Below are 14,469 nucleotides of genomic sequence, written 5' to 3' on the forward strand. Positions count from 1 at the left end.
TAAAACCTCTGTTTTTCAATGAGTCATTCCAGATTTGAATAGATTTATAAAAATGGTATTAATGTTTATATCTTTAAATAGTCGATCATAGAAAAATATATTCCATAACTAATTTGATGATGCTTATTATGTGTCACAAATATTTACTCTATATACTTTCAAAAAAGAATATAACTCTAGATTTGAGACTAGTCAAACTTTCTTCGGTCGGACCTATTTCATAGAAAAAAAAGTACTCATACTTATGTCTCTGTATACATTTACTACGAAAATATATTCATGATCAATCAATGATGCTTATTTAATACAAAAAATATTAATACTTTTTTATAAAGGAGAGTTAAAATTGTTTGACTTTTTATAAGGAGTATATAAGAGTTAAAATTTTTAGGGTATTTATTTTTTTATATATATTTGGTTAAAGTTAAAATTACATGACTCACCGAGAATCATAATAGTGCATTTTTTTTTCTCGCCGTGTATTTAGATTACACTGTGCTTTAGCTTTGTGTGTGTAAATGCCATGTATGTGCACACGAGTCGTGGTATGCAGGCTTCGGCCCTGTTCTTTACGCCAAGAAGTACCATTCGCTGATTTGTTGTGAAAGAAAAATACTATCTATAGCCGATAAATTCAAGCAAATAGGGCCGGCTACCAGCTCGACTGCCCACGAGCGCTCCAAAGAGAGGTGAGGCCGTGAGTAGAGCTACGAACCGTCCAGCGACAAATTGGTGGTAATATATGCTGAGTTCTGCACGTTTTTTTTTCTTTTCGAACTGTCAGCACACTCTTGAGGGGGCTTAATCAGCATTTCGATTGAGCATCATAGCAGAACAGCAGGAGGCTGAGCAGGCAGCAAAGATTTCATATAAGAACGCAGTAAAAGTGTAAAACAGCACCCCAAGTGCAGCATACGTTTACGAACAACGAGAACAGGATTCAAATTTTGAAGTCGAAATGCCATGCATCCAGACACGGGAGACGATACCACAAAACAAAACATGATGAGTGCTACTTGATCGACGAGCGATCACCGGATAAGTACAACTTTATTAGGCGAAGTACTACTGCAATGCAAATTAAAGAAAGAACAGAGAGACCAGAGAGTACTACTTTGCTTTTCATGGGAAGCCAGGAACGCAGGGCTCGATTTTCGTCGTTGCAGGCTCGCAGGCTCGCAGCAATGCCACTGATGGCGCACCCACGACCCACGAGGGCAGGGCAGAGTGGCAGACGTCAGGAGCAGGCCGGCAGCTATGCGGCAGGATGCCTTTTAGCTTTTGCTTGGCCGCACGGCACGCAGAGGTATGGGCGCCCACGGCAGCGATGCCCACTGTGGACAGTGGACGCGACGCCACGCGACGGTGCGTGTTTTTCCTGCTGAACAGTCCATCGGAGACGACAGTGAGGGCGTGTTTGAATGCCGCCCTCGCCTGGGCTCTGCCAGGCAAGCGATCGCAGCCCAGGCGATCGAAATCAAACGGCTGGGGACGCTGCCTGGCGTCTGAGCTGCCTGGGAGGCAGCATCCAAACATGCCCTCATGAGTGCAGCGTTCTACTCATACAGTTGCACCAACGTAAGAGGCTTGGCGCCAGTGAGCACGGCGCCGAACTCGTCGAGCTGACTGTCAAATCATTGCCACGTCAGCGTCGAGCCCAAGAGCTCGGCGCCAGCAACGATGACGCCGACATTAGCGTCGAGTTAAGGGTCCAGATTTTAAAATCTTTCCTCAAAAACATATTTGTGAAAAAATTTCAAAAAAAAAAGACTAAAAAATAAAAAATTCGGCCAAACACGGCTGAACCTGCACTGCTAGCTAGCTAGATGACCAGGAAGGAAACCGACGTACGACTCCTGTACCAGTCATGTTTCTATAGTGCGAGAAAAGCATCGTCTTGACGTTGACGAGTTGACCGGGGTGAAGAAGGGTGCACTCGATCGGTTCCACACACATGCGTGGCATGTCTATTCCAACTTGCGACCCTTTTTTTTTGGTAAAATACTAGATAAATGTCCGTGTATTGTACACTTCTCATGAATTTTTTCTGTGTATATGACCACACACGTGGCTTGCAGATTAGACGAACGTATTAAGGAATATAAAAATATAATTACATAGAAAATATAAAGCCCGAGCCTGTTTCATATTTCTATTACTTGTGTAATTTATTATTATGCATTCTACAATTTTAAGTTGATTTTATCATTTTTAAAAATAAAAAAGTTGGTAAAATTTTTTGCATTGGAAATCCTAAACTATTTTCAAATCCATTCAGACCCTTTTTTTCCCCTCTTTTTTGTCACTGTTCATGGCAGGGCCTCAGGCCGTCTCCCCATGTGCTCCACGTCGAGAACCTGGTTTACTTCAAATTTTGGTGCGTCGGTAATGGCGACAGCTAGGGCCGGAGATGAAGCAACAGTAGCATGGCATCGACGTGGTCATACTGCCGAGCTGACTTGGGATGCTGCTGCTCTACGCCTCGTGGCTTTTGGTCGTCAAGCTTGTGTCCTTTGCCATCGTGCGCTGTCAACATTCGGCAAGTGACTAGAGCCATGGGCAGGCTGCGCGGCTGTGGCCAGGGCATCGTTGTTGGCCGACGTCATGGGTCGGCACGACCAGTGGCACGGCGTCCTATGGTGTTGTGAGATCTGACGTCGTTGGCGGGTGTGGCCTGGTGGCGGACTTCGCCGTGAGTTTGTCCATGGATGTTTGGCACGTGATCTTCGATGTGGACAATGATAAAGGATGTGCTCCCACGCTCGAGGATCGCATCAGTATGTTTTTCCATAATTGGTGTGTCACGATCGACCTATAGAGTTCGATGAAAAATCATATGTTGCACGTACGGAATTGACTGGCTAAAGCGAGTGAGCGGGCGAAGCATTGCCAAGCATGCTTCAGCTTAAGAAGTTGGAGGCCAGCGACAAGAAATAGATGTCGTATCTTAGGCTTGAAAATATTCTAACTCATCTTTAATCGGTGACCGGTTGCAGTTTGGTGCCCATAATTAAGAAGTTAGATTTTAAATTGTATAACATATTTTATGTGTGCGTTCTTGTCTCTTTATTTAAATTTGTATATGCCGGTTGAAAGGGTGCTCGATTTCCTTATTTTAGTACAACATATTTTTATAGAATTGCTAAACCTCAGCCGGTTGATTTGGCCTCTCCAATCAACTGATTTTTGGGCCATTTGATCTTATGCGGACGGCTAGTAGGGGACGCGGCCGACGAAGAGGTGAGGCACGCGCAGTCAGCGAGGGTCGACGAGGCAGCAGGTGCGGCCGCCTCAGAGCTCGCGGCCCTGGCCATGGCGGGCGCGGCGCGGGGCCGGTGGCCGGCGACGAGGAGGGCCGACGGCCGGCTATGAGGAGGACGACGAGGAGGGCCGGTGGCCGGCGACGAGGAGGGCCGACGGCTGGCTATGAGGAGGACGACGAGGAGGGCCGACGGCCGGCTACGAGGAGGCCGACGAGGAGGGCCGCTCCCAGGCGGGATCACCGTTGCTGCTTCTTCTCCGGACTCTGTTTGCGTGCGCATTCGACGGAAGGGAAGGGAAGGGAAGTGCGCAGGCGACGGAAGGGAAGGGATAAGGTTGGGGAGGTGGGTCCCACCATAATTTGGGAAAATTTGTTTTGAAATTTATGAAAAATTTGTGAATAATTTGAAATATATTTCTCTGGTATCTGTAATTCATAAAAATAATTTAAAAGTATTTCTGAAAAATTTGGCATATATTTGTATTATTTCCAAATTACACCACCGTTTTCAATAAATTACACTGAAAAAATCATTATAAATCTAATAATAAGACTATGTAAATATAGCTAGAAGACACTGTAAGTACATGAAAAAAATTCAGTTGACAGGAGGGCGAAAACAACTTAATGTCACCTAAACAGATCCTTTCCTGAATAGGTGCGCCGCCGCGACGGGAGCGGAGGCGGAGCGAAAGGTGGGGTGATCCGACGATACCTTTAGGGCTCCTTCGTTTGAGTCATTCCTGCTCCCAAACGATTCCTGCTCAAGTCTGCTACATACAAATTAAATAGACATTCCTGGTCGAAATGGTTCCGGGACGTTGTTCGCTGGGAACCGAACAGTGCCTTAGATATTTTTTAAGGTGTAAAGATAACATTGCTTCTACCAGGCTTCTAAGACCATTCACACTCGGACTTCAGCCATGCTATTTTAGGGCCTCTTTTTTTAGGCCTCCTTTTGATGGGCTTTTGAACCTGTTTTTGTTTTGCAAAAGTTAAAAGCAAACCAAAGACTCAAAAGTCACAGCTATTTTAGACAAAAACAGCTTTTGTCTTAGTCCAAAAACTGAAATCAGCTCCTCTCCTTCTTTCTGCTGCTTTTGGATCTAGAAATTACACACCTGCCACTGATGTACCGTTTCTTTTTGTTTCGATTGTTTCCGTCCGCGACCATTCTTTCCCCACGCCGGCGACGCGAGCTCTTCTTCCGCCGGTGACCCTCGCCCTATCCCCGGCGGCGGGCGAGGACTCATGGCGGCCTCGCGAGGTACCCAGGCTCCAGGACGAGGCCGTGCTCTAGGCGGCGGCGCATCTCTAGGCTGACGCGGCGGCGCATCTCCCAGTCGCATCCCGCTCCATGAGGCCACGGCGGCGCATCTCCCAGTCGCTCCCTTGGCTCCGGTGGTGCAGCCCCGTTCTCTCCGGCCTGACGTCCCTCGCGGCCACCAGCCCAAGCACGCCGTGGCGGTCACGAGATCCAGAAAGCCATCTCGTACCTCCTGCAGTTACGAGCAGCAGATTGGTTGCTTCAGTACTTTCCTTTTTCTTTGAGAAAGCTTCGATTCAATCCTTCCTAATTTTGATCCGTGCTCATGGTCTTCGGCCCCATCCGTCCGATTGTCCGTCGATCTGCAGCTGTGCCATCTCCGTCGATCTGCAGAGTGAGCGCCGTCAGTGGCGGATCCATATTCATGGCTGTGGGTGCGGCCGCCCCCGCAAGAAATTAGAAAACAGTGATCATATTCAAATTTTCACCGTGTATGTACTCATACGATAAAAACTATGCACCCACAAAGCAAAAACACCTCTTTAAATTTGCTCTAGCTCCGCCATTGTGCGCCGTCGCTCTCTGGCCGGTGTCAGTGTAGCATGTGCAGCAGGCCAGAGTGGCCGCCTCTCCGTCGAGCTAGCGCGCAGCATGGTGGCCGCCGGCCGCCTCATCCAGGACGAACGGGAGCATGCTGGGGAAGACAAGGAAGAGAGAAGTGAATGACATGTGGGCCATGTATGACATGTAGGTCCGCTGATAATAACTTTTGCAAAAGCCACCGTTGTTCAACCAAACGATCTTCTGTCTTTTCCACAGTAGCTTTCCCAAAGCCTATAGCTCACAGCAGCTTTTCTAAAAATCACAACTCAACCAAACAGGGCTTAATGTTTTGGTAAAGGCTCAAAGTATGTTGTATGTGGACTCAAAACCTACTTGTATTAGGAGTGCATGACTTAAGAAAGACGTGCTATTAGGACTTTTATTTCTATTAGGGTTTAAGTGTACAATCCTACTAAAAGCAGAACTCTACTTGCATTCATGAGGGCTTTGAAGAAGACTATGACCTGGATGGATCCACTAGCTGCTAATAGTTCGTAACTAATATTAGCTGCTATTAGCTAGTTTGGCCTAGCTCTATGGATCCAAACAAGATCTATATATATAAACAAATGGTAGAGACCATATGTATCAACCAAGTGAACTCAAAGAGTCTCATCTAAAACTTGCAAGTACCCGTTTGAGGAACAACCAAAGCTGATGGCTCGTCAAAATGCTAATGGCACTCCCTTGAGAGCCTATCGCTATGTCGTTGTGTCGTCTAGTGCCTGTTTGGATGGATTATGACTAACAACTAGTCGTATTAGCTCCTATAAGTGGACTAGTGAACTAACAACTAGGTCATGACTAGTGGACTAACAATTAGTCCATCTATTTAGATGCTTATAGACTAAAAATTAGTCAACTAGTTGTTAGTTCTATGGATGCAAACATACCCTTACAAGTGCAGTCATCTCCCTTATATGGAGAGACTACGTTACTACATGAGTCCAACACTTAGCTCTAATTAACCCTCAACTGCTAATTACTACAACATATGTCTAATATTAATTCCTTTAGTATAAATTAAGTATTCAATGCATACACAATAATGTCTACCTTGGTGAATATTTCGCCACATTGAAGAATGTTATCCGCAAACCTTTATGTACTCTGGACTTGAGTTCTCGTCTTTGCCTTCATAAAGACCAGCCCAATGAGTTTGACTTGGCCTCAATCAGATCACCTTGAGAGACCTCTGTCCTCGCAACTCCAATCCATCCCAGTGACTCCAACTTGAATAATATGCATCATTGCAACTTGTACATATATGCAATGCCAGCTCTCTACTATCTAGAAGAGATTAGTGTCATTGTCTGACTCACTGATGCTGTAATATTAGCACTTGCCTTCTTCCTCCTTGATATGCATAATGGAACATGCCCACTGACAACCAAGGTTCACTTTATCCATAGAAAAATATACAGGAGGCCACTGATAAATGGATTTCAGAAAAAATATTGGTCAAAACAAACACAAAGGGCTAAATTTCTCAAGAAGTCAAAGCATTTTACACCAAGAACGAACTAGCCCAATTACATATTTTATCCGAATTTTATTGCCAACAAACTTTTCCCTGGTCCCGACTGCAATAGATACGTGAAATACCACTACGGTTTTCTGAAGAAACTTGGGTAATTTAACTTACACAGAGGCCTCTTTTGAATTTTACTTTTCAGCTTGGACTACGACCTGATCTGTTCAGCCAATTTGGACTGTGTGAAACGGAACAAGGAATCCTTGCAAGCAAAACAGTAATGCTGGATGGTGATTGGTCCAGTTCGATTAGAACGATATATAGTGTGGTTCTTGGATGCATCCATAGCAAAAGAACATTGACCAAAGACTAGAAGCTAGGCGGGCAATGAATTGGGAAACACAGTTTTATGCGTACTCTCACCATGTTTTTTACTCTTTCCAGCTTCCGGGCTGGGCTTGATGAGAGCTGACCTGTTTTGGTCTCTTGGTCTTGGGATGTGTGACAGTGAGTGTGACATAACATCCTCCTCTATTTATACCATCCAGTCTATTGTCTTGGTGGCCAACGCAAACTAAACTTTGCATGCTGGTAGCCACTTCTCCTCCTCATGGCCCGAGCAATAAACCTGATCTCCTTGTTGCTGTGCTTCTGTTCCCATGCGCTGCCGTCCCTGGGGAGCAAGAACAACAGCTCCACCTCCACAGACGAGCTTGCTCTCCTCTCCTTCAAGTCCATGGCGTCTTCAGGCCAGTCCAGCTTGCTGGCTTCTTGGAACACGTCCAGCCACTACTGCAACTGGCCAGGAGTGGCCTGCGGCAGCCGGCACCCCAGCAGGGTGGTCGCCCTGCGACTGGCCTCCTCCAACCTCACCGGACGAATCAGCCCCTTGTTGGGCAACCTGTCCTTCCTCCGGGAGCTGGTCCTCGACGACAACAAGCTCACCGGGCCGATACCGCCGGAGCTCGGCCATCTTGGCAGGCTTCAGGTGCTGAACATGAGCAAGAATCTTCTGGAAGGAAGCGTTCCCAGGACCCTGGGAGGATGCAGAGAGCTCAAGAGGCTTGATCTACATGACAACCATCTCCAAGGTGAGATCCCACACGAGATCGGCGCCTTGCAAAACCTGGTCTCCTTGAGTCTGAGCAAGAACGACTTGGCAGGAGAGATACCTCCATCTCAAGCAGGATTGACATCCATCAGAAAGTTATCTCTGTACGCAAACAGATTATCGGGCGACGTACCACCTTTTCTGGGCAATCTAACCAGCCTCCAGATTCTTGAGCTCCATGAAAACATGCTGTCAGGTACCATCCCTTCGTCCCTGGGCATGCTGCCAAGTTTGTCTAGGCTCAGCTTAGGCTTCAACAATTTGAGTGGCCTCATCCCAGATTCCATCTGGAACATTTCCTCGCTTGTTCGGCTCTCTGTCAGTCATAACATGCTGAGTGGAGCAATTCCTCGAGATGCATTCAATAATGTTCCCCGTCTGCAGGAGTTATTCATGGATTTCAACCAGTTCGATGGCCCGATCCCGGCCTCGATATCTAACGCTTCTGACATGGTGATGCTTCAGCTCATCAACAATTCTTTCGGTGGAGTTCTTCCGACAGAGCTGGGAAGACTAGGAAACCTCAGTTTCCTGCAGCTCAGTGTGAATTTTTTTGAAGCCAAAAAACCAAGAGACTGGGAATTCATAACTGCTCTAACGAATTGCTCTCAGTTGCAGGTTATGGAAATGTTCCTGAACAGTTTTGAGGGGGTGCTTCCTGCTTCAATTTCCAATCTTTCTGCTTCGATACAAATTCTTAACTTAGCAGCCAATGACATCTCGGGAAACATTCCTGATGACATCGGCAACCTCGTTGACCTGCAAACTCTGGCTCTCGCTGAGAACAACCTAACAGGATCTCTTCCCTCTTCCTTGTGCAGTCTTAGAAACTTGGTCAGGCTTCACCTAGTCTGGAACGGCATATCCGGGACAATCCCACTGGCCATAGGAAATCTTTCAGAACTGTCTTTGCTTGACCTCAGTTTTAATGACATTAGCAGTACAATACCAAGCACGCTTGGAAACCTCACAAAGCTGTCACGGCTGAGTCTTTCACAGAACTACTTGACTGGCCCAATTCCTAGAGAAATATTCAGCATCTCCACGCTTTCCATTGGTTTGTATCTGTCTAACAACAACTTGGAGGGATCACTGCCACAGGAAATTGGGAATCTAAAAAATCTCGTACATTTCTATGCAGAATCGAACACCTTGAATGGCAGTATTCCATCCTCCATGAGCCAAATGAGCGCTCTAGAATTTCTTGACCTCTCCAGTAACAGTTTGTCAGGCCAGATACCCAAGTCCTTAGGGAACCTTACCACGCTCCAACGCCTCAACCTTTCATTCAACAACCTAGCTGGGATCGAGCCGTAGCTCGAGTGGTAAACGCTGTAGGTGGTGCAGCGGCCGGTCGTGGGTTCGAGCTCTGCTCGACTCACGATCCCCACCGGGGTTTTCCCCCATATTTAACAGGTGCAGCCTCTCTCGCGTGGAGCTACAAAGAGATAGCGACGCGCCCGTCACTTACGGAGCCTTGGATGGTTTCGGTGATCTCCTCAAGGACGCGATCTTAGAATCTAGGTGTAGTTGTAGGGTCTGTTTGTGTACGTGGGGTGTGAGTGAGTGTGTGTGGTGTTGGTGTGTGTCTGTTCATGAACAGATCCTACAGTTGTACTTAGATGAGAGGGAAAAAAAAAACCTAGCTGGACAAGTGCCAGATTTTGGCGTTTTCGCAAACATCACTGCAATCTCAATCCAAGGCAACCACAAACTTTGTGGTGGCATTCAAGGTCTGCATTTGAAGCTGTCCTGTTCCTGTACAATTATTGCCAAAGAAAAAACATAAATTCCTAGTGATTCCTATCGTTATTTCTGTATTAGTGACAACACTAGTCATACTAGCCTTGCTCTGTATGTTACTTATTTGGCGCAAGAGAACAAAAAAAGCTATTCCATCAGCAGAGTCCAAGCAAGGCCACCCGTTGATCTCTTATTCACAGCTACTAAGAGCAACAAATGATTTCTCAGAAGCAAACTTATTGGGCTCAGGATCATTTGGATCAGTCTACAAAGGAGAATTGAATTTGCAAGACTGTGGAAGTACAAATCTTGTTGCTGTGAAAGTACTGAAACTTCAAACTCCGAAGGCGCTCAAGACTTTCACTGCTGAATGTGAAGCACTACGAAATATGCGACACCGGAATCTTGTCAAGATAATTACAGTTTGCTCTAGCATTGATGCCATGGGGAATGATTTCAAAGCAATTGTGTATGACTTCATGCCCAATGGCAGTTTAGAAAGTTGGCTACATCCAGACAGAAATGGTCTGGAAGAGCAAAGATACTTGAACCTCTTGGAAAGAGTGACTATACTCCTTGATGTGGCTTATGCGTTGGATCACCTTCATTGCCATGGACCCACACCTATTGTACATTGTGATCTCAAGTCAAGTAATGTGCTCTTGGATGCTGATATGGTAGCCCGTGTTGGAGACTTTGGGCTTGCTAAGGTTCTTGTTCAGGGAAGCTCGTTGTTGCAACAGTCATCAAGCTCGGTCGGATTTAGAGGCACAATTGGATATGCTGCTCCAGGTTAGCCTAATAAATATGTTTTCATTCTTTTTTGTTATATTCCATCATTGCTGCCTAGATGTTTGTAGATTGCAGTGGAAAAAATAATGGTGGTTTTCCAGGGAAAAAATTACTAGCCACTTTATTATAAATTTAGAATTTTTTGTGTTGCAAAGTCTAATATTTTTAAAATACCCAATTAATGCAACAGAGTATGGTGCTGGAAACATGGTGTCGACACATGGAGACATTTACAGTTACGGAATTTTGGTCCTGGAAACAATAACTGGAAATAGGCCTACTGAAAGTAGATACAGACAAGGATTGATGAGCCTCCGTGAACACGTTGATCTAGCCCTCCGTGATAGAACAATGGATGCCGTCGACACACGCCTGTCTGCAGACCTTGAAAATGAGCTCCACACCATGGGTGATGATTGTTCATACAAGAGGAAGATGGATGGTGTTGCTGCACTTCTGAGTCTTGGAGTGTCCTGCACTCAGGAACTGCCATCAGGCAGAATGCCAACGGAAAGTATCATCAAAGAGCTACATGCAATCAAAGATTCGCTCCTGAGAGAACACCGAACATCACTAGGTGGATGATACGGCAATGCGCCAATGCCTGACAGTTTCATGTGCAAAAGGTATATTTTCCTTTTCAAGTGTCTGAAGAAGCTTATTCCAGCAGCAGCATTTTCTACAAGGTACTAATAATTAAGGTAGAGCGTGGATGGTTTTTTTTTGATCTTTTCCAAAGTTATTATAACACAGTACAGCTGAGTTCGTTTGTAAGACTGGAGTGATTATATAACTTAATGTTACATGGTCGCCTAGAGATGCTACTAATATAATATGCCAGTACGTTGCCTACACCTGTTGTGTGATAATGTAATCACATCTGTTTTCAATATTCGTCGAAATTTTGTCTCTTATGAATGTCTTCAATATTTGTCTTGATGTCATGTGAGAAATTCTGATTACGGCCGTCCCTGGCCTGTTTCCAAAATCTGATCACCGGCACCGCTCACTTTGTTGTTCACCTTGGCAATTGACCCCCTCCATAAAGTGGTGGAATTCACAGCACAATTTTCGTTAGAAAAAAAGAATTCACAGCACAATGGTGCATTTTTAAGAACGGTACTGCTTAAAGCCATGAAACTCACCTCTTCCAACTCGTAAGAAGGAAAAACAAAACAGTGCACCAAGGAACTCGCAGAAGACGCCTGGATTACGCCCTTGAGGGGAAAGATCACCACAGCTACACAAGTTGAAGAATTCATCTCCCTCTGGATCTGTGTGCATGACATTCAGCTACAGAGGTTGTGGAACAAATCAATAGGAAATGACCACCGATAGACGGTATAGCACCAAATTGGCTTCAGGGCCTAATTCGTAGGCTCCCACCGCAGGTTCAAAACGAACACCATTTGGCAAGCACCATTCACAACTGGCCACACCAAGACTCCTGTGTGCTTTGTAATGGCCTAATGGAAACCAGCTACCATCTTTGCCTCACATGTCCCTTTGCGCAAGAGGTTTGGAAGCATATCTTGTCTTGGGAACACCTGACAAACGTCAACATGGCTCAACAGGCGAGCTTCACAATGGTAGGAGATTGGTGGGAACACACATTGACCTTAATCCCCAAAGAACAAAAGAGAATGTTCAACAGGCTGCTATCTACACGACTAAACCTGGTGGAGCCTCGGGAAAGAGCAGAACCATAGGATTTTCGATAATATCCACTCCACACCTCTTCAAGTAGTTGGACAAATCAAAGAGAGCGTACCCTTATTCGAGGGGGGGGGGGGGGGGGGGGGGGGGGGCGCGGGGGACCACTCACGTTTCACTTAACTATTTCTGGCGCGGGTCATTTTGGACCCAGGCAAGCTTCTCTTGGGGGGGGGGGGGGGGGGGGGGCGCGGGGGACCACTCACGTTTCACTTAACTATTTCTGGCGCGGGTCATTTTGGACCCAGGCAAGCTTCTCTTGGGGTGGTTTGTGGTTTTGTTAGCACCCTGCTTTGTATATAAAGCTTTTCTACTGATAGGCAAAGCTCCTGCCTTTTTTCAAAAAGAAACATGAAACTATGCGACGTTCTTTATGTATAGGGTTAAGTCCAATTTACACCCTCCAACTTGCAGCAAAGTTCGGATTTCAACCTCGAACTTCAAAACCGGACAACTTTAGCCCTCCAACTCTCGAAAAAGTTCAACTTTCAACCTTCTGGACGGTTTTGCGGGTGAACAGTAACTTTTGATATTTTCAGGAGCGTCGAAATTTTATATTATTTTTTCGAGCATCTTAACGTCCTCAAATGAAAAAACTCAAAACTACAAAGTTGTAGATCTCATCGAGTTCTACAATTTACATATAAAAATTATCTTCATCCGACATCGTATTGAAGGATTTTCTATTTTTTGAAATTTGAGTCTCATCACGCGACAAAATATGGTGCTGAAATTTTATATTATTTTTTCGAGCATCTTACTGTCCTCAAATGAAAAAACTCAAAACTACAAAGTTATAGATCTCATCGAGGTCTACAATTTACATATAAAAATTATCTTCATCCGACATCGTAGTGAAGGGTTTTCTATTTTTTGAAATTTGAGTCTCATCACGCGTGAAACAATTTTGTCGCGTGATGAGACTCAAATTTCAAAAAATAGAAGGCTGGTTGCATGACGAGACAAATGACGACCAAACAGAGCAGCAGAAGTGCTTAAATCTCCTTCAGAGAGTTACCATACTGATCGATGTGGCTAATGCTCTTGATTATCTACATTGGCATGGCCCTGTACCTGTTGTCCATTGCGATCTGAAACCAAGAAATGTGCTTTTAGATTCTGAGATGGTGGCCCGTGTTGGAGACTTCAGACTTGCTAAGATTATTGTTGACACATCCCCGATTTCTCACCAGTCAATGAGCTCAATGGGATTTAGAGGGACGGTTGGTTATGCTCCCCCAGGTTAGTTGTATATGTTTTCTGTTTTTCCACTTGTTTACATTTGTTGTTGCCTAGTTCTGTCAAAAATAATGCATGTAGCTCTTGTTTTTATGTAAAAAAAATGGTGTTATTAGACTCTTTTTTCGAAAGATCTTGTGTTATTTGAATCTGCCTTATATTTTTCCACTTGAATGTTACTGACTTCCTGCTCTGATTTTCTTGAATCTGTGATGCAACAGAGTATGGTGCAGGGAACATGGTATCAGCGCAGGGAGATATTTATAGTTACGGAATTCTTGTGCTTGAAACAGTCACTGGGAGGAAGCCGACTGAGAGCAACTTCACTAGAGGACTGAGCCTCCGTGTGTTTGTTGAGCTGGGGCTGAATGGTGGTGAGCTGGACGTTGTTGACACCCAGCTCTCTTTAGGCCTCGAGAATGAGCTTCCGAATGCCAACAAGTTTTCAGGTAAAAAACAAAGATGGATTGTCTCATTCCACTGCTCAGACATGGAGTGTCGTGCTCTCACAAAATGCCGTCAAATAGAATGTCAACAGGAAACATCATCAAGGAACTACGTTGCATTAGGGAATCTCTCATGAGGGAGTACAAAACATGTTGAAGCGAGCTGCTCAGCTTATGGAAACTTAGGCTTGTAATAGTTCAACCGGAATTTGAAATTTCGGGTAACAGAGTTCATAGGCCTTCAGTGTCATATTAGCAATATTTGATAGCAATGTTTGAATTTGCATCTCATATGTTCTTGCTTGTGTTCTCGATCTATATGCAAGGATAAGCCTTCTTGGCGAGGTCAATCGTACCACACACGGTTGATAACCAACGGAGCTATATGGTGTAATGCTTGTGAGGGGTTCGAATCGTTCTGGATTAGGTCCGTCAATGTCTAGATTTCCATGTTGACTGTCATCCAATAGGTAATGGTAATATTAAGACGTCTCCTAATATTTTAGCCTTTGTAGAAGCATGTATTGATAGGCTAGTATAGACAAATAGATAAGGTCATCACAATGGATAACAATTACAGTGAATCTATAGCGACGGGTAGGAGGCTTGGGTGGCTAGCCGCTCTAGCGTTGGAGTAAGGGATCCAAGTTTGAATCCTAACGGGTGCACCCTCACTAGAGGGGCCCTTGCTTCCTAGTGTCCTACAACCTCCGTCGTAAAACACAATACTTTATGACTTCCAAATTTGTACTGAAAATAATGTAATACATTCTATGTTGTGCTCTTGCTTGGATTTGACAAAGTTCGTTAAAAAGGAAA

At 45.0% G+C, this 14,469-nt stretch overlaps 1 long non-coding RNA gene and 2 pseudogenes across 1 annotated transcript; 2 read left to right on the top strand and 1 right to left on the bottom strand.

Moving 5' to 3' along the window:
* The first annotated feature begins 7,200 nt into the window (after positions 1–7,200).
* On the top strand, positions 7,201–11,127 carry LOC136486929 (receptor kinase-like protein Xa21; annotated as a pseudogene).
* Positions 10,617–11,936, bottom strand: LOC136486930 (uncharacterized). Its single transcript, XR_010767073.1, has 3 exons — positions 11,398–11,936; positions 11,108–11,290; positions 10,617–10,725 (listed from the first exon to the last, which is right to left on the bottom strand). It is a non-coding gene; the product is annotated as an uncharacterized lncRNA (long non-coding RNA).
* Positions 11,937–12,882: 946 nt separating this feature from the next.
* On the top strand, positions 12,883–13,807 carry LOC136489200 (receptor kinase-like protein Xa21; annotated as a pseudogene).
* The last annotated feature ends 662 nt before the right edge of the window (positions 13,808–14,469 follow it).

The sequence above is a fragment of the Miscanthus floridulus genome, chromosome 10, assembly GCF_019320115.1.
Source record: "Miscanthus floridulus cultivar M001 chromosome 10, ASM1932011v1, whole genome shotgun sequence".
Lineage (NCBI taxonomy): Eukaryota > Viridiplantae > Streptophyta > Magnoliopsida > Poales > Poaceae > Miscanthus > Miscanthus floridulus.